The 23990-nt window shown below is 45.2% G+C and overlaps 1 long non-coding RNA gene across 1 annotated transcript; it reads left to right on the top strand.

Moving 5' to 3' along the window:
* The first annotated feature begins 8780 nt into the window (after positions 1-8780).
* On the top strand, positions 8781-17235 carry LOC146347446 (uncharacterized). The gene is made up of 3 exons (XR_014789876.1): positions 8781-9248; positions 11529-11749; positions 15957-17235. It is a non-coding gene; the product is annotated as an uncharacterized LOC146347446 (long non-coding RNA).
* The last annotated feature ends 6755 nt before the right edge of the window (positions 17236-23990 follow it).

Here is a 23990-nt window from a genome sequence, read left to right as displayed (position 1 = left end):
CAGGGCAAGGAAAAGGGCAATTTTGGTATCTCAGGAGCGTCCTGAAAATTTGCATTGCCAATGATGTCTTCTTTCCAAAAGAACAACAAGAAGATTGAGTGCAAAGAACAAGAGTTTTAAATAATAGAATGTCCTATTAAGTGAATTTATTGAGAAACTGCAAAAATGTTGTAACAATAATAAGTACCCTTCAATATCGTCTTACTTACTCAGTGAATATGTATGTGGTATTGAATCATTTATGTCTACATGCAGGAAACTGATAAATTTTGAACAAATTTAATTGAAATCACCCCTGGAGTGAGTCTGAAGAAAGGATTAAATTTAATGGTCTCTCAGAGTGGCGTACTTCCAGCTTCAAAGGTCTATTCTTCCCTTCCTCCCCACTGGACTCCACCAACTATTAGATCCATAAACCTTACTATGCAAGATTGTGGGTTTAATAATAATAACTTAGAAATGAAAATCACTTCAATTTACCATGTAATGAAGATGTTCAGCTGGACAGATCGGAACATTCAGTTTCACTTAGCCTGATTCAAAAAGATCTTACCTAGAAGATGGAATATTTTTGTTCAGAAGCCATTGAAAGGAAGTTCAGAATACATGAGGATTGTCTAACATGCAGTGCGCTAGCTTTAGATGTGATTCTCCATGTAAGGAGTAAGGACCTCAGTACAAGCAAACTGTTCTGGGATGAACCTGCAAAATCAATTATACACATTTCCAACATGGTTAGGTAAATAAGCCAGCTGTGGAGAGTGCCTACTGGCTAGCATCAGTGCCATCCTTGGAGCACTGTTGTCTTGAACAAGCAGCCACCAGAACACCATTTTGGAGGGTCTGAAGAAAGGGAGATTTTCTTATTTTTAACAAAGAACTGTAAGATTCCCTGAGCGTCTAATGTCAGCCATGCAAAGGTTTCAGTGCTGTACAAGCCAAGCGTATACCTGCAGTTGATATAACAATCAAAAGGAGGAGGATCAACCTACCACAGTATATTGAATCATACCTGGATTTAGACCGAGCTGTCACCAAACTAACATTGCATCCTTTTTAAAGATTCCATTCTAATAGTGTGCATGCAATTATGATATTCTCTCCCTCAGCTAGGGTTTTTTCCCCCCAGAAAGCCAAGAGGTTTCCAAAAATGTGTTTTTGGCTAATAAATATGTGGGTCAAGCCACTGATTCCCCAAAACCACTCTGAGAAGTGACTTTCCAGGTCATTTATCTGTAAGTGATCATTTTTCTGAAAAGAGACAAGGCCTTATCTTATCTTATCTTATCTTATCAAGGCTGAGAGAGCTCCGGCTATTGGGCAGCATAGAAATCAATCAATCAATCAATCTTTTACACTCTATTATGCCTAACTATTTCTGCTTCTTTAGAAGCAACCTCCGTATTCTTATCTAACCATGATCCACTTTGTCTTTATCATCTTAGATCTCATCTTGGTTATTAAGTCACTTACCACATTTCAATTATCATAATCAACTGTCTTATTCATTTGCAACATGTCAAACTCTGTAAGTTCTACCGTATTGTCTGTGTTGTATGAAATAACTACTTTTCACCATCAACGTGATCTTGTGATTGGTAGGATTCAAAGCTGTCAGTAAACTTGGTTAAACTCTATTTGATTCTAGTGATCTGATTTCTAGCTTATAACATACTGTGGTGACACTGGGCTAACTGGGCATTTGGGGACAAACACTTGAGCCAAGAGAACGAAGAGGCTGTTGGAGGCCTGAGGCCCCATCAACAACAGTTTTGCAGCTGTTATTGCCATTTTCTTTTATAAAGTGAAGCATGAATATGTCCAAAATATAGATGATCACTTATATTTAAGTAGGGCTGTGCACCACTTCAGCCCGAATCCCGAAGCAGATCGGGGTGATTCGGGCTGAAGTGGGCTGGTTCTGGAGTGGGCTGGGAGCAGCCTGAAGCAGCCCAAAGCAGGCTGGATTACTCCAAAGTGCTTCAGGCCACTTTGGCCCAATCCAGACAGCCACCTGCCCAGCCGTGTGAACCCCCTGCTCCTTACCTGGACCTGTGGGGAGCATCCCCTGGTGAGGAGATCAGGGCGGTGGTGAACGCCTCCCTTGAGGAGGGAGTGATGCCATCAGCCCTCAAGGAGGCAGTGATAAGACCGCTCTTAAAGTAGCCCTCCTTGGATCCTCAAGTTCTGAACAACTTTCGCCCAGTCTCAAATCTGCCATTTTTGGGCAAGGTGATTGAGCGGGTGGTGGTGATGCAGTTGAAGGCACACTTGGAAGAAACTGATTATCTAGACCCATTTCAGTCGGGCTTCAGGCTTGGGCATGGAACAGAAACAGCCTTGGTCGCCTTGGTAGATGATATGAGGAGGGCTCTGGATAGGGGTGAATGCTCCTTCCTTGTTCTCCTCAACCTCTCAGCGGCTTTTGATACCATTGACCACGGTATCCTCTTGGACCGCCTGGAGGGGTTGGGCATTGGAGACACCATATTGCGGTGGTTCTGGTCCTTCATCTCTGGCAGGTACCAGAGGGAAGCACTGGGAGAGGAGGTTTCGGACCTGTGGCCACTCACTTGTGGGGTGCCACAGGGTTCCATCCTCTCCCCGATGCTATTTAATATCTATGTGAAGCCGCTGGGGGCTATCATCAGGAGGTTTGGGGTGCGGTGTCATCAATATGCGGATGGCACACAGCTCTACCTCTCGTTCAAATCTTCACCAAGGTTGGCCGTAGAATCCCTGTCCAAATGTCTGGAGACGGTGAGTGGCTGGATGGGGAGGAAAAAGCTGAAGCTGAACCCTTACAAGACCGAGGTACTTTTGGTGGGAGACAAGAGGAGGTTGGGGGATGTTGACCTGGTGTTGAATGGGGTACAGCTACCCTTGAAAGACCAGGTCCGCAGCCTGGGGGTCATTTTAGACTCCCAGCTTTCCATGGAGGCTCAGGTGTCAGCTGTGAGCCAGACAGTGCTGTATCAACTCCATCTGATACGGTGGCTGCGCCCCTTCCTTCCTGACCATCTGCTCCCATCGGTAGTACATGCCCTGGTCTCCTCTCGTTTAGACTACTGTAATGCGCTCTACATGGGGTTACCCTTGAAGACGGTTCGGAAGCTGCAGCTGGTACAGAACGCGGCGGCTCGCCTGATTAAAGGCAGCCACCGGCGAGATCACATCACTCCAGTGCTGAAGGAGTTGCACTGGTTACCACTACCAGTTGTTTTCCAGGCCAAATTCAAGGTGTTGGTTTTGGCCTTTAAAACCCTATATGGTTCCGGCCCAGCCTATCTTAAGGAGCGCCTCCAGCAGCACCAGACAGGCCGCTTAACAAGATCAGCCTCGGATGGCCTTCTCTCTGTCCCATCAGCCAGGACAGCTAGACTGGTGGGGATGAGGGAGAGGGCCTTTTCTTTGGTGGCCCCCACTCTGTGGAACTCCCTCCCTAGGGAACTCTGCCATGCCCCCTCTTTAATGAGCTTCCGTCGTGCATTAAAAACGTGGTTGTTCAGGCAGGCATTTGGGGTGGGTTAGAGTATTTTAGAAAATGTTTTTATTGTAGAATTTTATTGTTTTAAACTGTTTTATTGTATGTTGTACATCGCCCAGAGTGGCTGGGTGACCAGCCAGATGGGCGATTAATAAATTTAATAATAATAATAATAATAATAATAATCCACAGCTGTCGCTGTATTGGAGGGAGGCAACTCTTCTTCTTCTGGTAAGTAAATAGTGCTTAGATTGTGGCCGTAAAGGGGCCATCTACACAATATTAATGTTACACAAATGGCCCCTTTACAGCCACAATCTATACACCATTTACTTACTGGAAGAAGAGCTGTAATTTTAAAAGAAAATGTCCCTCCGAGACAGTGACGGTTGCGGGCACTCCCTACGGGTCCAGGTAAAGAGGAGAAGGGGATTCGCACAGCTGGGCAGGGGCTGGGCATGGAGTTCACATGGCTGGGCGGGGCACTTTGGCTGTCTGCTTGCTTTGGATCTGGAGGCTGACGCAGGTTGGCCTGGCTCCAAATTGGCCTCCAGAGTGGGTCAGGGGGTCCCTGCACAGCCCTACATTTAAGCAAAAAAGATGGTCAGCCTCCCTAAAGGTTATGGGGAGAAGCAAGACTGCTAGCAGTACCAGAGTTTGACTTCTTGATACATACGTGTGTAAGGTGAGATGCAGAGCTGTGATCACAAGGGAGGTGAAGACCACAGTCTACTCCACCGCCCTCAGTTCTTCACACCTTATTTAAGCTGATGTGTACTTGGCATATCCATCTTAAACGTTCACTTGGAATGAAGGGCCAGTTCCTGAAAATCCAAAGAGTAAGGTATGAAGTGGCCATGAATCACCCCCAAAAGGAAATGCATCACCCAAAAAGAGAACAAAAGAGGAGACTGACTTCCATAACATTTGCATACGCTAATTTGGAAACTATTATTAATGATTATTATTTTTATTATATGACTAGAAATACAGTACATATCTCACCATAGTGTGGAAGACTGTGACCAGGTGACCTCTGTGCCTTGCTCAGTCTGCTGACTAGGGATGTACGAAAGTCACTTACCTTTTCGTGGATGTGATTCGCGGTGAGGGGGGAGGCGCTTCGTCCGTCCTCCGGGAATCCTCGATGGGGGGGAGGCGATCCAGTCCTCCCTCCCGGAATCCTGCCCGGCCGGCTCCGCTCCGCGGTGGCTCCACGGAGCAGCCGGCCAGGGCCGTCCGCAGCCGGAGTTCCGGCCGCAGATGGGCTGCTGTGGACGCAAATGGTGGCCGCCGTAGTGGCCATCATTTGCGTCCAGCCAGGCTGCCGTGATAGGCTACGTAAGTATTTACGTAGCCTATCACGGCAAGCAAAAAAAACCCCAAACAGTGTATGCAAATGGTGGCGGCTACTTTTTTTTCCTCGCTGTTTTAGCCTACGTAAATATTTACGTAAACTATTACGGTGAAAAAAAACGAACGCAAATAGCGCCCACTACGCTATTTGCGTTCCCCATTTTTTTTGCCATAATAGCTTACATAAATATTTACGTAGGCTAAAACGGCGAAAAAAAGGGAACGCAAATGGTGGCCGCTGTAGCCGCCGCCATTTGCGTACAATGTTTTTGAGGTTTTTTGCTTGCTGTGATAGGCTACGTAAATACTTACGTAGCCTATCACGGCAAACAGCAGACACAAATGGAGGTTTTGGCAGCCGGTCGAAAGACCAGTCGCTGCCGCCACCGGAGCCACCGCCGCAGCTGCCACCACCGGAACATCCGCCCCAGGTAAGCTTCGTCCCAGGGGGGAATCCGCGGGGGGGCGTGGGTGGGAGGCCGTTCCGCCACAGGTTTTGGGGGGCTGAATGCCAGTGCATTCGGCCTCACTGAAATCCGTGGCGGAATTCTCCGCCTTCACTGTAATAGCCTAGGTCTTGTTTTTACTGACTGTACAGAGCTTCTCCATCTTTGGCTGCAAAGTACATAATCATCATGAGAAACGCCAGGTTGGATAAATCACAGGTCAGAATTAAGACTGCTGGGAGAATTATCAACAATCTCAGATGCGCAGACAATACCACCCTAATGGCAGAAAGCGAAGAGGATCTAAAGAGCATCTTGTTGAGGGTGAAAGTGGAGAGTGCAAAAGCTGGTTTGAAACTCAACATTAAAAAAACTAAGATCACGGCATCTGGCCCCATCATGTCCTGGCATATAGAAGGGGAAGAAATGGAAGCAGTGACAGATTTTATTTTCTTGGGCTCCAAGATCACCGCAGACAGTGACTGTAGCCATGAAATTAAAAGCTCCTTGGGAGGAAAGCTATGGCAAACCTAGACAGCATAGTAAGAAGCAGAGACATCACCTTGCCGACAAAGGTCTGTATAATCAAAGCTATGGTTTTCTGAGTAGTAACTTATATGGCTGTGACAGCTGGACTATAAGGAAGGCTGAGCGCCGAAGAATTGGTGCTTTCGAACTGTGGTGCTGGAGAAGACTCTTACGAGTCCCCTGGACTGCAAGGAGGTCAAATCAGTCCATCCTAAAGGAAATCAACCCTGAGTGCTCATTGGAAGGATAGATACTGAAGCTGAAGCTCAAATATTTTGGCCACCTAATGCGAAAAGAAAAGTCACTGGAAAAGACCCTGATGCTGGGAAAGATTGAAGGCAAAAGGAGAAGAGGACGGCAGAGGATGAGATGGCTAGATAGCATCACCGATGCAATGAATATTATTTATTTATTTATTTATTAAATTTTTTAATCACCCATCTGGCTGGTCACCCAGCCACTCTGGGCGATGTACAACATATAATAAAACAGTTTAAAACAATAAAATTCTACAATAAAAACATTTTCTAAAATACTCTAACCCACCCCAAATGCCTGCCTGAACAACCACGTTTTTAATGCACGGTGGAAGCTCATTAAAGAGGGGGCATGGCGGAGTTGCCTAGGGAGGGAGTTCCACAGAGTGGGGGCCACCACAGAAAAGGCCCTCTCCTTCGTCCCCACCAGTCTAGCTGTCCTGGCTGATGGGACAGAGAGAAGGCCATCCGAGACTGATCTTGTTCAGCAGCCTGTCTGGTGTTGCTGTAGGCGCTCCTTAAGATAGGCTGGGCTGGAACCATATAGGGTTTTAAAGGTCAAAACCAACACCTTGAATTTGGCCCGGAAAACAACTGGTAACCAGTGCAACTCCTTCAGCACTGGAGTGATGTGATCTCGCCGGCGGCTGCCTTTAATCAGGCGAGCCGCCGCGTTCTGTACCAGCTGCAGTTTCCGAACCGTCTTCAAGGGTAACCCCACGTAGAGCGCATTACAGTAGTCTAAACGAGAGGAGACCAGGGCATGTACTACCGATGGGAGCAGATGGTCGGGAAGGAAGGGGTGCAGCCGCCGTATCAGAACGTGAGCACACTCCGGGAGAGAGTGGAGGACAGGAAGGCCTCGCCTTCCATGGGGAGGCCAGGCCATGGGGTCATGAAGAGTCGGACATGACTTAGCGACTGAACAACAATGAACTGACAGTTAAATGGTCAGGTAGGGATTAGGGATTGAAGCAGTGTACATCTAGTGAGTGGGGTTTGGGGAACAGGATTTAGAAGGGCAAGAGTAGGTAGGTAGGTTAGAACCAAGTACAGATTTAGTAATAATAGTATATATAACTCTTTTGTGTTTAATCAATTTTGTTTCATTATAAATACAAAATCCCACATGTTGGTTTGTTTTATTATGCTACCAGGTTTTTTAAAAAAACCTATATCCTTGTTATTTCTCCTATATTAGGTAGAAGAAACCAATTAATCATATCGGATGTCTCCTTGACCTGGAGTAAAAGGGTTGAAGCTTTGGGTGTCAGTGAAGACAACTGACCAAGTGGAGGCAGACGTCCTGAGAGGGTTTCCAGTTTCAGCAGGTGGAAACTGGGGGGAGAATAACCAGGAGCAGAAATGTCACAGCCTGCTTCTGGGTTGCCACGATGGCAATCTGCCGGTCGCGGTACAACCAGCAAGGCCTCCGTGGGGAAGAGAATCCACCAGGAAGTTGCCATGGCAGCCAGAAAGATAAAGTGTTCTGTGTGGCCCCCTAAAAGATGCCACAGTCCTGCATCTCCACAAGCAGACTCAAGGCATAGATTCCTCAGAGCATAATGTTCACCTCCCTTCACTGCTGGTGTGCTACTTCTTTGCCAAGCATGCCACAAGCCATCTGATAATTTGCAGCTATCCAGTGATCTGCTATTCCTGACCTGGAAGAATTCAGTATCCCATCTGTCCTCAAGTCTCCTGTACACCACTGGAGAGTAGTCTGTCTGCTGGGGAGCCGGGGAGGAGCAGACCACTGGATGCTCACTGGTAAGGTGTAGTGTGGCTTTGACTTGCCATGAATGATGTTGATAAACTGGGTCACGATTAGGGATGTGTGTGAAATTTGCTTCATTGAATTTTTTAAATGGATTTATCCAATTTGCACATCCTGGACCAAGACGTGCTCCTGTTGCAGTCAGAAATCCTTACATTTCTGAGTTTGCAATGCATGCAAAACAAAACAAAAATGCATTGGACAACATGCATACATTCAAAAAATGTGCAAAGAACAATTTGTACATTTCCAAAATATGCACAAACGTGCTTTAGTCAATGGGGGTATGAGTCCAAAAATGCATATGTTTAAAAATGCACACAAAAATGCATAGATTAATGTGTACAGGAATGCATACAGAGATGTGTACATTACAAAAAATGTGTACAAATTTCCATAACGCATTTGTAAAACAAAAAATTGCAAGCACGTATGGAAATGGGACAGAATGAGCTTGACCTCAAAAAACTGACAGTCTTAGTGAGACCAACATTGACAGATTCATCCATCTCAAGTCACACCTGACCAAGATGTGGCATTTAACTAATGTGGGATGGGGAAATGGGTCACGCTACAGTCCTACGGTGAGATCCTCCACATCCTGTTGTCTTCACCTAGGGTTGCCAACTGACCAAAAAAACATGATCTGGCCTACTCCTGTGCTTTTCACAGCGCCTTGATCTGCAGTAAATAGCCACTGCTTTTCACAGCATGGAGACACACATGATCACCAGCAAATGTCTGCAAATCAAGCTACTGGAGCAGGGGCGGAAAAACATTGGCCATCCTACAGCACAAAGAATGAATGGGATTGTGCCTTACCTTTAATGCATTTAATTCAATGCAAGGTTTGTGGGCAAGAGCCCACTTCATCTGGTGCAACCAGAACTCTCTGCCTTGACCCACCCACCTCCAAGCCCCACATTCCTGTCTTTGTTTGGACTAGCTCCATTCAGTTCCCTCGGGCATTTGCAGATGGAGCCAGCTAAGCTCTGAAGAGGATCAGGATGCAAATCACACCACAATTGCAGGAGGATTTGGTTTTCCTCACATGAATTTCCAGTTACTCACCCGATCTGAAAGATTCAGAGTTGGGTGGGGCTGGGAGAGATTGCTATAACCATTCCCATGAAAGCTGCCTCCTCAGATTATCCATTTTTGAAATCCTAGATGAAACGTTTCCATGCAAGAGAAGGCCCTGGTGGCATAAAAGGAGATCTCCCTCTTGCATCATGGCTTGGAGGGCTTCAGTAAGAACCGGAGGATTTCAGCTCCTCACTTGTGGACTTCACAGCAGTCGCAAGGAATGCAGTTGTCCTCTAACTACAGACATTAGGGCTGGTTTATACTGTCCGTAGAGCCAAGTTTTCCTGGACTGTGCCCACAACAAGCTGCAGGTGAGAGTCACCCTTATTCCATTTAAAAAACAAAACACTCCCTACACAAAGTAAAATAATGTGTATATCAGGGAAAGGTGTGCTGGACCTTTCTGTTTTGCATGCTAGTTTTCTATATGCAGGGTTGTTTGCTTGTTTTCCTGTGGGGTAACATTAAATCATGCACTGTGCCTCCTGAAGTCTGTAATGGTAGAATTGTGGGGGGTGGGGCAGGGTGTTACCACTTTATTCTACTGTCCTTAAAGGAATTTTGTACCGTCAGCAGACAAAATGGTAAAGCTTTTTCTAGACCTTTCCAACCTGGTGCCCTCCAGATTTTTTTTTTTTACTACGGCTCCCATTATCCATGATCATTGACTGTGCTGACTGGTCTTGATGGGAGTTGAAGTCTGAAACGCTTAGAGGGGAACAGGTTGGGAAAGGCTGCTCTTGATGATTCTTTTTCAGGCTGAATTTATTTATTATTTAACTGATTTACAAACTTCCATTTCGGTTGCACCCTCCCAAGGCAGCATACAACATTTAAAACCACAAAACACAGCAAAGCAATGATGAAAAGCAACAATAGGAGCAAAGGGTCAAAATTAACCATTAAAAAAAGCAGATAGCACCATATACCTGACAACACCTAATAAACTCTTGAGGAAGATCACGTGTTTGTATCTTTCCCCCTCGCCCACAAATCCTCACACACAGAACGCTAGCATGTCAGTCTTCAGCCTGGCCTGAAATTTCTCACCTCCTGTTTTCCTATTGCCGGGCATGTTCTTCATGGGGAAGCATTCAACCTCCCTGTTTGCAGCTTGAAGTGGTATAGTCCAGGAGAGGCTTTACCACTTGATTCTCCTGAACGTATAAACTAGCTCCAGTAAGCTCAAAAGAGGAAGATCATAGGAAGCTGCCTTCTGCCGCAGCCTTCTTCAACTCAACCTGCTTCCCTCCAGATTTGGGGGGGGACTACAGCACCCAGCATTCCTAGCCATTGGCCGTGCTGACTGGGACTGATGGAAGGTGAAGTCCAAAATACCTGGAGGGCACCAGGTTGGGGAAGGCTGTTCTACAGAGTCAGATCATTGGTCCCTCCAGCCCAGTCCTGCCTATTCTGCCTGGCAGTGTATCTCCAAGATTTCAGGCTGAGATGGCTCTTTTTCATCACCTGCTACCTGAGGTCTTTCAACCGCATCACACACCCTTTGGTTTTTGATTGCAGAAATTGGCTTCTGAATGCAACATGCCCCAGGTTACTTGGTTAAGTTATGAGTCTGTGATCAGGAGCACACCTGACAGATGCAGCCTTCCTCTCTTGTCACCTTCGTGTGATCCTTCATGTTCTGTATCAAAGAATCCCTCCAGTAGTTGAAAGCAGGTTTATCCTCAAAGGAATTTATGACAAATACTATAATTCCTTTTTCAACCAGGGCCCGTTTAATCCACCAACTCATTAAGCATAGCAGAGCTCCAGCAAACAACCATTATGTCGGTGATAACCATATTGTATTTAAAGAATACAATTAATCCCTTAATTGGAGTATAAAATATGCCGTTTCCTCTACACAGCACCTCAGATAGTAATCTAATAGTATACGGTAGTTATCCAAATGTTAATTAAGAGCAAAGGGTTGCCTTGGTACTGTGTATTCCTGGAGCTCCTTGAGAAGTGTGAAATCCTTTAGATGTGGGGAGGAAAGAAAAGGCAAATGAAAAACTGTGAATTTTGAAGGAAGTTTTTTTTTTTTTTTTCAACATTTCCTATGAGATTTGGACTTCAGATACAAACATGAGAAATCCCCAAGGGAGATTTTACTGATCACACTGAAATAACGTCAATTTCCTTTTAAATTTCTTTCTCCAGATGTTTGACCTGTGCAGAGCCCCTCTAACCTGGCTTCAGATTTGGCTTGAGGCAGAAGACATTGTGGCAACCAACTTTAACTTTTGTAAACCACCCAGAGTGCTTCGGCTATGGGGCAGTATAGAAATAAAATAAATAAATAAATAAATCTCCAGGAATGTCAGCAGAATCCACCCACTTGTTCTTTTCACAAGTCTCCAAACCCCAAAGTGCCCATCGTTGACGGGAAATAATCAGATTAGGAGAATAAAAATCAAGTGTTTCAAGAGCATTTGATCTAGAAGAATTTAATCTCAAAATACATCAGGAGTAGCAGGCTTCTTGAGGATTTTTTTTAAAAAAGTCTTTCCTATTCAGCTTTTTTTCCCTGGCACAATTACACCTTTTTGATTCCTCTTGTTAAGGTGGCCATATGTCTTCTTTTACAGAGAACTGTCTTCTATCTGAAAGGCCACCAGAGAGAGGACCATCCTCTGTTTTGAAGGTATCCTCTGTTTGAAGGGCCGTCCAGCCCAAGTCCAGTTTAAAGAGAAAGAACCATCAGAAGGGAGAGGCGGAGAGCTGGGCCTTGAAGTTGCCCATCAACAGCACCTGGGCAGCAGACTGAGCAAGGCACATGGATTGCCTGGTCACAGTCATCCACAATATGGTAAGATGTACTATATTTTTATTTCAATTATAATAATTATTTCTAAATTTGCACCAATACATAAAAATGAGAATATGCAAATTTTATGCAAATCAGTGTCCTTTTTTGGCAAGTCATAAGTGGCCAGCCTACTTGTTGCCTTGACAAGCTGTGGTCCACCAAACTAAATGCACACCCCACCAACCCTGCATTGTAGCTTATCAGGTCAGTGGCACAAAGCCATGGAAGAAGGAACATCTCAGTGTTTATTATCTTACATCTGTTGCAAATTTGAAATGTGCAATGCAAAGGCTTTCTTCACCATAATGCAAGGAATGATGTTTAAGGCATTATTGCTCACTGTAGCTGGTCAAGAGATTTTGAACTGAAAATTAGCCTTCCCACATAACAAAGTTACACATAAGGCATCATAACTATGAGCAGCTGGTTCAAGAGATCATTTGGAGGTTAACTTCTATAGCTGGTAGCAAGAACCATGCATCAAGGAGTACAATAGATGCCAAACCTATTTTGACAGGGATTCACTAAGAAAAGAAGCGTGACTGAGGTGGGATGGAAAGGATGCAGAGCTCAGGTCGTCCTTTATAAAACACAATGAGAATAACCCTTCTTCTGCCAACCCCATCAAAAGGCAACCATCTCAATGACAACAAAAACAAAATAATCTGGAATCTTTAGTATGTGGCATACCTGAAATAAAACTAGGGATGCACGAAAGTGACTTACCCTTCCGCGGATTATGTTGATGGTGGGGGGGAGGTGTTCCGTCCCTCCGCCCGGAATCCTGGCCGGGGGGGGAGGCGCTCCGTTCCTCCCTCCCGGAATCCTGGCTGGCTGGCTGTGCTCCGCAGCAATTCTGCGGAGCCACCGGCTGGCTCCGCCAGCAGCCGGACATCCGCTGGCTAGCAGGGACGCAAATGGCAGCTGTAGCTGCCGCTGTTTGCATCCCTCCAGTCAGCCATGATAGGCTACGTAAATGTTTACATAGCCTATCATGGTTGATTTAAAAACAAAAACGCGCGTGAGCAAATGGTGGCGGCCATGGCCGCCGCCATTTGAGTTCTTTATTTTGTCACGTCTTAGTCTACGTAAACATTTACGTAGACTAAGACGGCGAAAATAAGGGGAACGCAAATAGCGTAGCGTCATTTGCGTACGCGCTTTTTGTGTGTGTGTTTTTTAAATCAGCCGTGATAGGCTACATAAAGATTTACGTAGCCTATCACAGTGCTTTTTTAAATCTAGCCATGATAGGCTACGTAAATCTTTATGTAGCCTATCACGTTTTGTTTTGTTTTTTAAGCTGGAAAGGGCACCTTCCACTTACATTAATCTGACTGTACCAACAAGACATCCTTTGGCATTTTATTTGTAATTTAATCTTGTGTGATGCTGGCAATACTAATCTGCATTATCATTAGCAAGAATTTCAGATGACATAATGTATTTAGCTAAATATATTTAGTTAAAAATTAGATACAGTTTTTGGCAAACATCATTACAAATTGACTGGTTATATGAAAGTATCTTGTAGGTTAGTGAATGCAAAATACTAGAAGTTATCTAAAATTCCAGATTAAAAAAAAAATGGATAGCAAAGCTTTGGGTTTTGCAGCAATAGCCAAGTTTACATCATATATAAGGACAAAAGAAAATCACCCCAAATTTGAGAGTCTTAGGGTTAATTGGATACCATTTATTGAATTTTGTAGAACTATTTTAACAATGCCTGATTTACACTTATGTTTTAAGATGATTTGATGGAATAGACTGTTATACCTTTGTTCTTCCACATATTTACTATATAAGCCGTAGACACCCCTGTGTTTGTGCAGAACAAATATATACATTTTTCTCCTTCTATACATTTTAAATTTTGCAAAGATGTGAGACAATTACAATGAAGTTAACATTTCAAAGTTCAGAGATATTCTGAAAGATTATTTTGTATTATGGAATGTTTTCTCCCTTCCTTCAAATTTTCCAAAACTTGAACTTGACATCTCCTTACAATGCTCTGTATTAAATCTTAAAAGAATCATGCTCATCCTAGTTTCAGTGCCCAAACCTTTTGCTCTGAAGTAACACTGTTGAAGCTAGTGGGATTTTTCCAAACACATAAATTGTTTAAAGAACTGTACCCAAACAGTCGCCTTTCTCTTTCCTCTCTGCTCTCTGTAGTCTCTCCCACTGGCAACACTTAAGACTGGAAGAGCAGAGGGGCAGGGTCCTGATTTTATTTTATGCTTCACTCATGTTATTTCATAAAGCACAACATACAATGATGGTGCTATATAAACAATAATTCTCCCTATATTGGAGATGGGGGGCTGCGGATGAGTGAGAGGGGAACATGGGCAGGAGGGTAATGTTACACTCATGACCTGCTTGTTGGAGTCTGTGACTGGCCCAAAGTCACCCAGTGAGCTTCCATGGCCGAGTGGAGACTAGAACCTGGATCTCCCAGCTCCTAGTCCAACACTCTTGCCACTACACCACACTGGCTCTCTAGTTACATAGTTAAACTATGGAATTCACTACCAGAAGATTTAGACATGGGGATGGCCACCAATTTGGATGGCTTTAAAAGGGGATTAGCCAAATGAACAGAGGATAAGGCTATCAACTAGACTTGATGGCTATATGCTGCCTCCAGTACCAGAGGAAGTATGCCTATGTACACCACTTGCTGGGGAACATGGGCAGGAGGGTGCTGTTGCGCTCATGTCCTGCTTGTGGGTTTCCTGTGGGCAGCTGGCTGGCCATTGCGTGAACAGAACACTGGACTAGATGGACCCTTGGTCTGATCCAGCAGGTCTCTTATGTTCTTAATTAACCTCCCATTTAGATTGTTGCAATGTGTTGTACTGCACACATTTGAACACATTCCTGAAACTGCAGCTGGCCCAAATTTTTTATTGATTGATTTCATTTCAATACCACCCAATAGCCGAAGATCTCTGGGCAGTTCACAAAAATTAAAACCACAAAGCACAACATAAAACAATATAAAATATGAAAGCTTAAAACCACAAAACAGCAGTGCAACCAGAATAAAACCTAGCAGCAATGCAGAGATTTAAAATACATTTAAAACACCAGAGCTAAAAGACTAGGAAGCTAAAATGCTAAAATACTGGGAGAATAAAAAGGTTTTCACCTGGCGCTGAAAGGAGTACAACATAGGCATCAGGTGAACCTCTCTAGGGAGCTCATTCCACAGCCAGGGTGCCACAGGAGGAAAGGCCCTCTTCCTGGTAGCCACCCACCTCACTTCCTTTGGCAGGGGCTCCCAGAGAAGAACCCCTGAAGATGATCTTAGGGTCCGAGCAGGCACATATGGGAGGAGGTGATCCTTCAAATAACCTGGCCTTAAGCCATTTAGGGCTTTGAATGTTAATACCAGCACTTCGAATCGGGCCTGGAAATGGACTGGCAGCCAGTGCAGCTGGAAAAGCACTGGCATAATGTGATCTCGTTGGCCAGGGCCTGTTAACAGTCTTGCTGCCCTGACTAGCTGAAGTTTCTGGACCGCTTTCAAAGGCAGCCCCATGTATAACCCATTGCAGTAATCCAGATGAGAGGTTATCAGAGCATGGATAACTGTAGCTAGGCTATCTCTCTCCAGATAAGGGCATAAGAGCGTATGATTGTTAACTTGGATCATATCAGGCCAGTGATTTTCAGCTGCACTGGCTCCCAATCTGTTTCCAGGCCCAATTCAAAGGGCTGGTTTTAATAATTAAAGCCCTTGGGACACAATCCTATGCATGTTTATCCAGAAAAAAAGTCCTATAACTCCCAGCATTCCCCAGCCAACATGGTTGTAGGACTGGCTAAATATGCATAGGATCTCACCCTTAATGGCTTGGGACCAGAATACGTGAAAGCTTTCCTTCTCCCATGTATATTTCTCCCATGTATACCCGTCCAACCTTGAGATCCTCTTCAGAGGCCTTGCTCCAGGTGCCCCCTCCCAGGGAAAGGGCCTTCTCAATAGTGGCCCCCTCACTGTGGTCACGTCAGTGCCAGGTGAAGACTTCTTTATTCTCCCAGGCCTGTGTTTTTAGTGTTTTGAACCATTGTTATGTGCTATACATTTGTTAGTTTTATCTGTCTTTTTTCCCTTTGCTGGAAATGTTTATGCCCCAAATTTTCATTCTATGGCATTGTGTTTTTAATTCTGTTTTATCATTTCATTCTATAGGCCACCTGAAGAATTCAGGTAGTAGAATGCTGATTTATATAAAGATAGTAAAAATACATGCATACATAAGCAAACCATCACAGATCAGGCACCACAGAAAGAACATTCACTTGACCTGCAATCAACTCAGATCTGGTGTATACAGATGCAGCAGAATGTGCAGGCAAACTCTTAAGCTAGCAGAATGGACTCCACCGTTTCAGACTGACAGAAGGCCAACTGGGGTGGGGTGGGGGTGTCACATATTTGAACGCCCCCCTGCCTGGTTTCTCTGGGAAGCAGGCCTAGAGCAGGGCCAAAAGGTCTCCCCCACCTTCGCAGACCCTTTTTCATTCTGCAAAAGCAGGGAGGCACGTTCAGCCATTTTCAAGGGTGGGGAAGACTTATATTTTGATTTCAGAACAGCAGAGGCATATTCCCCCCTTCTTTTGTTTTCTTTGCTTTGCTTTGCTTTTTTCTTCTCTTGCTTAAATTATTTGCAGCAGCATTTGCCCAACTCCTAGCATAATTTGATACCATTCCCCACCACAATGCCTCTGTGACAGGATGCTACATTGTGGCATTCCAGAGGCATTGGGGGGCTGGGGGGGGGGCTGTTTTTATCAGCTCAGCAAATCTTGGAGCCATTTTCTCACCCCTTTTCGTACACCCCACTCCAGCAGAAATCAGCAAAAAACATACCAACGAGAAGTTCAGCCCAGGTTAAAATTAAAACCATTCTCTCTGATGTGCTAGTTGTGTTGTTATCTTTTAAAAATAGATTTCAGGAAGTTTTTACATGGGGGAAGCATTCAAAAATGGCATCCCTTCACCTGTGCCCACTCGTGTGGCTCACTTTACCACCTTCAAGTTTCTTCTGCATTCTACTGCATGTGCAGACAAGGTCTCAAACACAGTACCTTATAATGAAAAGAATCCACCAGTTCAGCTGAGATGGGTCATTGGGCACTCACCAACCATGCACACAAATGTGCAAACCAGCCTTTAAAGGGCAAGCATCCTCTTATCTAAAACCAAAACGAAACGGTTCATGTTAAAGCAACAACCTACGTGTTTAAATAGATTTGTATTTTGCCTTCCCAAGAATTAGCACAATCATTGTTTCATCTTCTGTGCAGAACGTTCTTTGTATTCAACAAATTAGTTTTTGCTTATTAAAATTAATCATCCTTTTCTCACCTTTGATTTTACTAAAGGAACCTGCAGATTCTGTTTCATGTCAGATTAAACAAGCAGGTTCTTGCTGGCATTAAATACGCAGTTAGTTTTCAGTCTTTCCAATTAATTGAGTTACCATCTGTGTGTTTAAAAAAAATCCTTGTCTCAAAATTGTGGATGCAGGAGGGATGCCTGTTTCAGCAAAAGCAGGTGCATGTGTGGCTGTAGCAAAAGGGGGACCGGGGCAATCCACTGGAGATGTTGCACTGGAAACAGACCTTTCATGAGCTATACTGTCTATTGCAACCTTCTCAAACTTGGTGCCTTCCAGATGTGTTGGACTACAATTCCCATAGGGCTCTGCTGGCTGCTGCATTATGGGAATTGTAGTCCAACATATCTGGAGGGTACCAGGTTGTGGAAGGCTGGTCTATTCATCCAATGGAAATAATTTAGGTATTTTTTATGCTACATTCTGAAATCTGTATGGCACCGGAGCAGAAGGCAGCCGTGTATGTCCACAATCCCATACAATGTCTCTGGGAGAGATGGGGCCATTGGTGGTGGCAGGAGGGCAAAAGGTTAAGTCAGCCCTTGGATCTTCTTGTGGAGATCCTTGTGGGTGTGAATTCTGAATAGGACCACACGCTAATCCACAGAAAAACCCAGGAGGGGTGGATCAGGGGAGTGAGGTTCAAAATACAGACCCACCAAATTCAGTAAACCCCTGGATGGAGTTAATCCCCCCAGCAGTATTATCCCAGTTTCCTAAGGGTTGACGCTAGCATGGGGAGGAGCTTCAGTGTGGGCTCCTCCCACCTGATCTATGACTTCTCAGATTACTCCAACAGCACCGGACGAGCAATGTTCCTGCTGCTCTCACAGCATTATAGTAACATGAATTCCAGCCTAGCAAGGCTAAACTAGAGCTTCCCCCCTGACATCTAGTTCCCTGTGTGCATGGAGATATACAGATAAATACTGAGGCACGTTCAGTCATGCAGTTTGTCCACCGTCACTCTGAAATGGCACAAGTCAGGAACAAGTCTTGTTCAGGAAAGTATACTTCCTGAATGCAATCACTCTTACATAACTTATGTGCAAACTATGAGGTCAACCTGTAACTTCTAAGCATATGTTGTCCATTCCACCCTGATGCAGAAGACAACTGTGCCCTCTCCCATTTGCTGCTGTTTATGAGTTCAAGGTTATCTCTGAAGAGTAAAACCTTTCTCTCTTACATACCTAAGCTCATGAATGCTTTTATGGATTTTCACACCCTTTACTTTCACAGAGGATTAACATCCAATGGAAAAACCATTATCAGGAGACATTCCCATGCTCCTTTAGTGAATCTTCATTTTGTTCTTTGAAGAGTGCATATCAGCCTTCCCCAGCCTGGTGCCCTAAACTATAACTCCTATCATCCCCACCCAGCATGGCCAAGATAGAACCTGATGCTGTAGGGTGATGATAGTGCTGTGCCTTAGCCAGATGCAAGGTGACGGACTATGCCTTCCAGTCAATCAGTCCCAGCTTGACCCGGGACCCTTCATAGCCCTTCCAGGGCTGCCTAGGTGGATCGAGGTCACCCTGGAGCCTAAAGGCATGTCCCCTTTTGACCTGGAGCCCTGGTATCTCACTGCACAGAGCAGCAGTGTAGAGGTCCAATCATCTGAGGTTCCTCATTCTGGCTCTGACAGCTCCTGATGAGAACATAGTTAAGGTGGGACCCAGCAAGCTGTAGACAGAACATGGTGTATTATAGGAGGTGTATTATATTATATGCCAGCATGGAGTTTACTGAACCTTACAGACCCTCACAGGCCTGTACAGCATGATCCTATACACGCCTAATCAGCAGTAATCCCCACGGAGTTCACTCCCAAGTACGTGGGCATATGATTGCAGCCTTATACTGGTGAGCTGACAGACCTTGGCTTTACTGGCCAAAGTCCCCTCTCCTTTCTCATCGAGCCATTCTATCCTGCAAAAATGGAGAGAAAATTTATGGCGGGGCAAGCGGAGAGATAATTTTCATAGTAGGTGGGAGAATTTCAAAGAAATGTTCACAGGGTGGGGATTAGCTTCCCTTAGCTTACAGATGAGGTGGTTCAGGGTAGGTTTCTTTCTCTGTTTTAACACTCAAGGGCCTAACCCTATGCATGTTTAGGCAGAAAATAGTCCTACAACTCCCAGCATGCTGGCTGGGGCATGCTGGGAGTTGTAGGACTTTTTTTCTGCCTAAACATGCATAGGATTTTGCACCCCCCAAAAAAAGTACCTCACCAGCCCAACCAGTGGCCTGTGTGCATCACTCTGTGAGCTAATCCATCACTCACATCACTGAGTTGCTTCTGGCCATCTGAAGACTGAAGAGACAGATGCTGAAGGCAACTAGCAAGGCTTTTAAAGAATTTTTGAATAATGTTGATTTTTTTTTTTTTACTGCCATCCTCAAAACATTGGACAGCGGAGAGATGTGCAAACTCTCCTCCCCCCAAGAAATGTTAGAAAACATACTAACATTCGTTTAGTCCTCTCACCATTCCTTTGGTTTTTTCACCTGGAAGAAACCCCAACTTCCCTTTGAATTCTACTGTCATTGAAATTTGGTGTCAACACAGAGGAACATAGAGAACCATTTCGCTAATTGGATTGGAGGTTCCAAATTCACTTTGAATTTGTCCTTGGGTGAAATGTGTTGACAACTCTAGGAAGGACTAAGAATTCGTTCACAGAGTTCAATGGAATGTCAATATTATCTATCTGTCTGTCTGTCTGTCTGTCTATCAATCAACTGAAGAAGGCCCCCAGAGTGGCTTACAAAGATTAATATCCCCTGCCTCGGGCTTACAATCTAAAAGACATGACACAAAAGGAAAAGAGATTGGGAGGGAGGATGAAAAAAGCAAACTCAGGTGCTAGTTCTAAGTTACACAGTCCTTACTGGCATTCTTTCTGGCAGGAAAGGAGCTAAGCAAGCTCCTTGCAGCTGCTGCTTCTCTGGCCAATGGATGGGGTCAAGCTGGTATCCCTCTTGCCATTACGTTCTTCTTAGGAGGCAACGAGTGCAGCCTCCCAGTGGCCCTTGGTCTTCTGGCCAGTGGATGAGATCAGAATATGCTGCCTCTCAGCTCTGCAATACGGGGCCAATATTATTACTATTAGTGACTCTAATCCAGAGTAAGTTGTTCGTGAACTGCAATGTTTCTTTCCTCACAGTTATTTTGAGATGCCTACAGCTTAAGAAGCTAATCACTAGAATACTTGGAAATGTCTGTGCAAGTTATCCAGGAGGATAGCTGTATTTTTTAAGTTAACTAGCTACTTTATTTAAAATTAGTCCCCAGGCCATTTACATTTCTGTAAAAATAAAAGGAAAATGCACTTGGAAACAAAAATATGTGCTCGTAACAGTATAGGGACAGCAATTGCATACACTTAACATTAGCTAACTTAACGGTATTTTTTTAACGACCACTCTGAGAGCATCTCTACACCATCCTAAAATCCTGCATTTAAAAAGGGGCTTTCTGCTTCTGTTTTAAATGCAGGATCACAATGACTCCCCTTTTCATGTGCTTCCTTTTCCCCCTCCTTCTCCCTCATATTTGAGTCTTCCATATCTTTCATTGATCTCGCTCCTCTTCCTTCCTCTTCTCATCTTTTCACGGAGGGAACGCAAGTGGAACAAAATGGGTTAATTTGATAGCTTGTTATTTGCAATCTATTTAACAATAGATTGCAAATAAGGGCATTTGGTGCAGGAGACGCCCTGGAGTTTCACACCATCATCTAAAGAGCCCGCAAACTTCTGTGAGAGAGCCATCTCAATATCAGGATAAAAGCTCCATGTGAAGAAGCCCTGAAACACCATTCATGTAGGACTATACCAAGCCTTGAGCCATGGTATCTTTCATAAATGGTGCAAATTATCCTGTTTTATTTGGGCATCCTGGAGCTGAGCAGCATGTTTGTTCTCATGGGTTTGAATGCCAGCATCACCACCATCAACATCCACATAGATATATCTTGTCCTGTATATCCTGTGAGTTCTGATCCTGCTTTGGGAGGGTGATATAATAGCCAGCAGATGAGTCATAGCTACTACATACTCAACTGGAGAAGATAGAGATAATGCCAACAACAACAACAAAATGAGGATGCTCTCAGTTCAGGTAATAGGTAGGGATGTACGAATCCCTTACCTGGTTCTGGTCGGGGCATCCGCTGGGGGTGGGGAGGCAATCCGTTCCTCCCTCCGGAATCCTTGATGGAGGGGAGGCGATCTTGTCCTCCCCACCGGAATCCTGCCTAGCCGGCTCCGCTCTGTGGCCATGCCGCAGAGCCACCAGCCACTGCCAGGCCGATCCGCAGCAGGGCCTCCAGCCGCTGCCAGGCTGGTGCGGACGCAAATGGGGTCCTGCGTAGGGGACGCCATTTACGTCCCTACGGTAGCCCATGATAGGCTACGTAAATATTTACATAGCCTATCGCGGCTAAAGTAGGGATGCAAATGGCGGCCGCTACGCCATTTGCGTGGCCGCCTTTACCATGATAGGCTACCTAAATACATAGCCCATCACGGCAAAGAGCAGGGGCGCAAATGGCATAGCAATTTGCGTCCCTGCTCTTTGCCGTGATAGGCTACGTAAATACTTACGTATTTCCATTTGCAGCCGCAGCAGCCCAGCAGCGGCCGGCCGGGAGACCAGCCAGAGCCGCCGCCACACCTGCTGTCGCCACCACCGCATCCACCCCAGGTAAGCTCTGTCCCGGCCCGGGGAGATTCCGTGGGGTGGCGGGGGCGGGAGGCCATTCCTTCCTGGATTCCAGGGGGCCGGATTCTAAAGGATCCGGCCTCACCGGAGTCCATGGCGGAATTCTCTGATATCCCTAGTAATAGGCCAAGAAAAGAGTCTGGATGTCATCTTCACCTTTGCACTTTCTATGAACTTTAAGAGCCAGGGCAGACATTACAGGAGCCAGCTAACCCCTACAAATAAGGGTTTGGAGCAGATCAATATCAGAAGAGTGGATTTGCATGAGATCATTCCATCCTAACTGTGAACAAGAACCTTGTGTTTTTCCTGATCACAGAAGAGCAGTCATTATCTTGGGTAAGCTTGCTGAATGTGATCCCAGCAGCAACTTGCATTAGCATGGACCCTATTTTTTATTTGCCAGGCTCTCATGAATCATGTCAATGTGGCACCTGTCAACATGGATGCATCACATCTAGGGATGTACGAAAGTCACTTACCTTTTCATGGATCTGCTTCGCGGTGGGAGGGAGGCGCTCCGTCCCTCCCCCCAGAATCCTCGATGGGGGGGAGGTGCTCCGTCCCTCCCCCCAGAGTCCTGCCTGGCCAGCTTTGCTCCGTGGGGATTCCGCAGAGCCGCCGGCTGGCTCCGCCAGCAGCCGGACATCCAGCCACTGGGTAGCAGGGACGCAAATGGCGGCTGCCACAGCCACCGCCGTTTGCGTCCCTGTATTCAAACGTGATAGGCTACGTAAAGACTTACGTAGCCTTTCACGTCTGGGTTAAATACAACAACACACAAATGATCAGACTGCAAATGGCAGCGGCGGCAGCTGGTCGGAAGACCAGCCGGAGCCGCTGCCGTCCGGAACATCTGCCCCAGGTAAGTCTCATCCCAGGGGGGATCCACGGGGAGGCGGGGGGGTGGCAGGCTGTTCCGCCACAGATTTCGGGGGGCCGAATGCACTGGCATTTGGCCTCACCGAGATCCGTGGCGGAATTCTCTGACATCCCTAATCACATCAAACATTCCTCCATACTGCTGAATCCATACATCCACACATGTGCAGAGAACTTTATAACATCAGAGTTGGACTTTAGACTACATGTGTACCAAAAGTTCCTGAAACAGTGGTGGCAATAAAAATGGATCTATTATGGGGCACAGCCATAATGGCAAGATGCAGGGGGTCCTGCATGCTCTGAAAGAGAAATAAGCTCACTGAACCGAAATAGTAACTGTGCCATCCCTTGACTTTAGCGCCTTTGTTCCATCTGTTGAGTAGTCATTGATTTTGGACAAATCCAGAAATTCCATGTGTTTCAGCAGCAAGCATGATAATCAGAAGCCTTTGTTTGGTTTTCTGTCAAAGCCAAGATCACTAGTTCTTAATGTATTTTACGATCTTTGGCTCTTCCAGAAAGAAGAAAATATGCATTTAAGCTGTAAATGGACAATCAATACATTTGTGCGTCACAAGGGAGAAGCAGAGTGACTTCTCAGCTGTGCCCTTGAACTGTGCTGAGATGTTACCAGGTGCATTGGTTACACTGCACTGGATAGTTGTCTGGTTCACATTTAAATTGGAAAAGCAATAGCTTAATGCTGTGTGCTTGCATGTGCGCGTGTGCGTGTGCGCGTGTGATCTTTTCAGCTCATAACAGCAGTTCTTTATTTCAAAATGGGGGAGAAAGGTATTGATATGAATGTCCTCTGGATCAATTAAGACAGTAACCATTAAAAACACTGAACAAAATCCACATAAAAATCATATAGAAGTTAATATGACTGGCTGAAACTGGCAAAATAACCCTCCCTAAATACATTTTTTCAAAGGACAGAAGGAAGTTGGGCATATAGACTTCCTAAGTTGTAAGGCCCACCACCGAGAAGAACCTAGTCTTGGAGACTTCTTCTTGTGTTTCAGGTGGTAAGGGATCCAACACAGGGATCAGGGGGCATACAGGCAGAGGTGCCTCTTCTTATGGCACACTACTGTGTCCCAGTACACAGTGTGGAAATTGCTGTTTTAATTCCTTTTTGTGAAGTATATTTTTAACAGCTTATCCACAGCTTTAACCTTCCAATGACACCAGCCAGTGAGGTTCC

Source organism: Heloderma suspectum, chromosome 4 (assembly GCF_057233095.1).
Source record: "Heloderma suspectum isolate Gila_16-S chromosome 4, 16-S_ref, whole genome shotgun sequence".
NCBI lineage: Eukaryota > Metazoa > Chordata > Lepidosauria > Squamata > Helodermatidae > Heloderma > Heloderma suspectum.
This window is presented reverse-complemented; position numbering and strand designations above follow the sequence as displayed.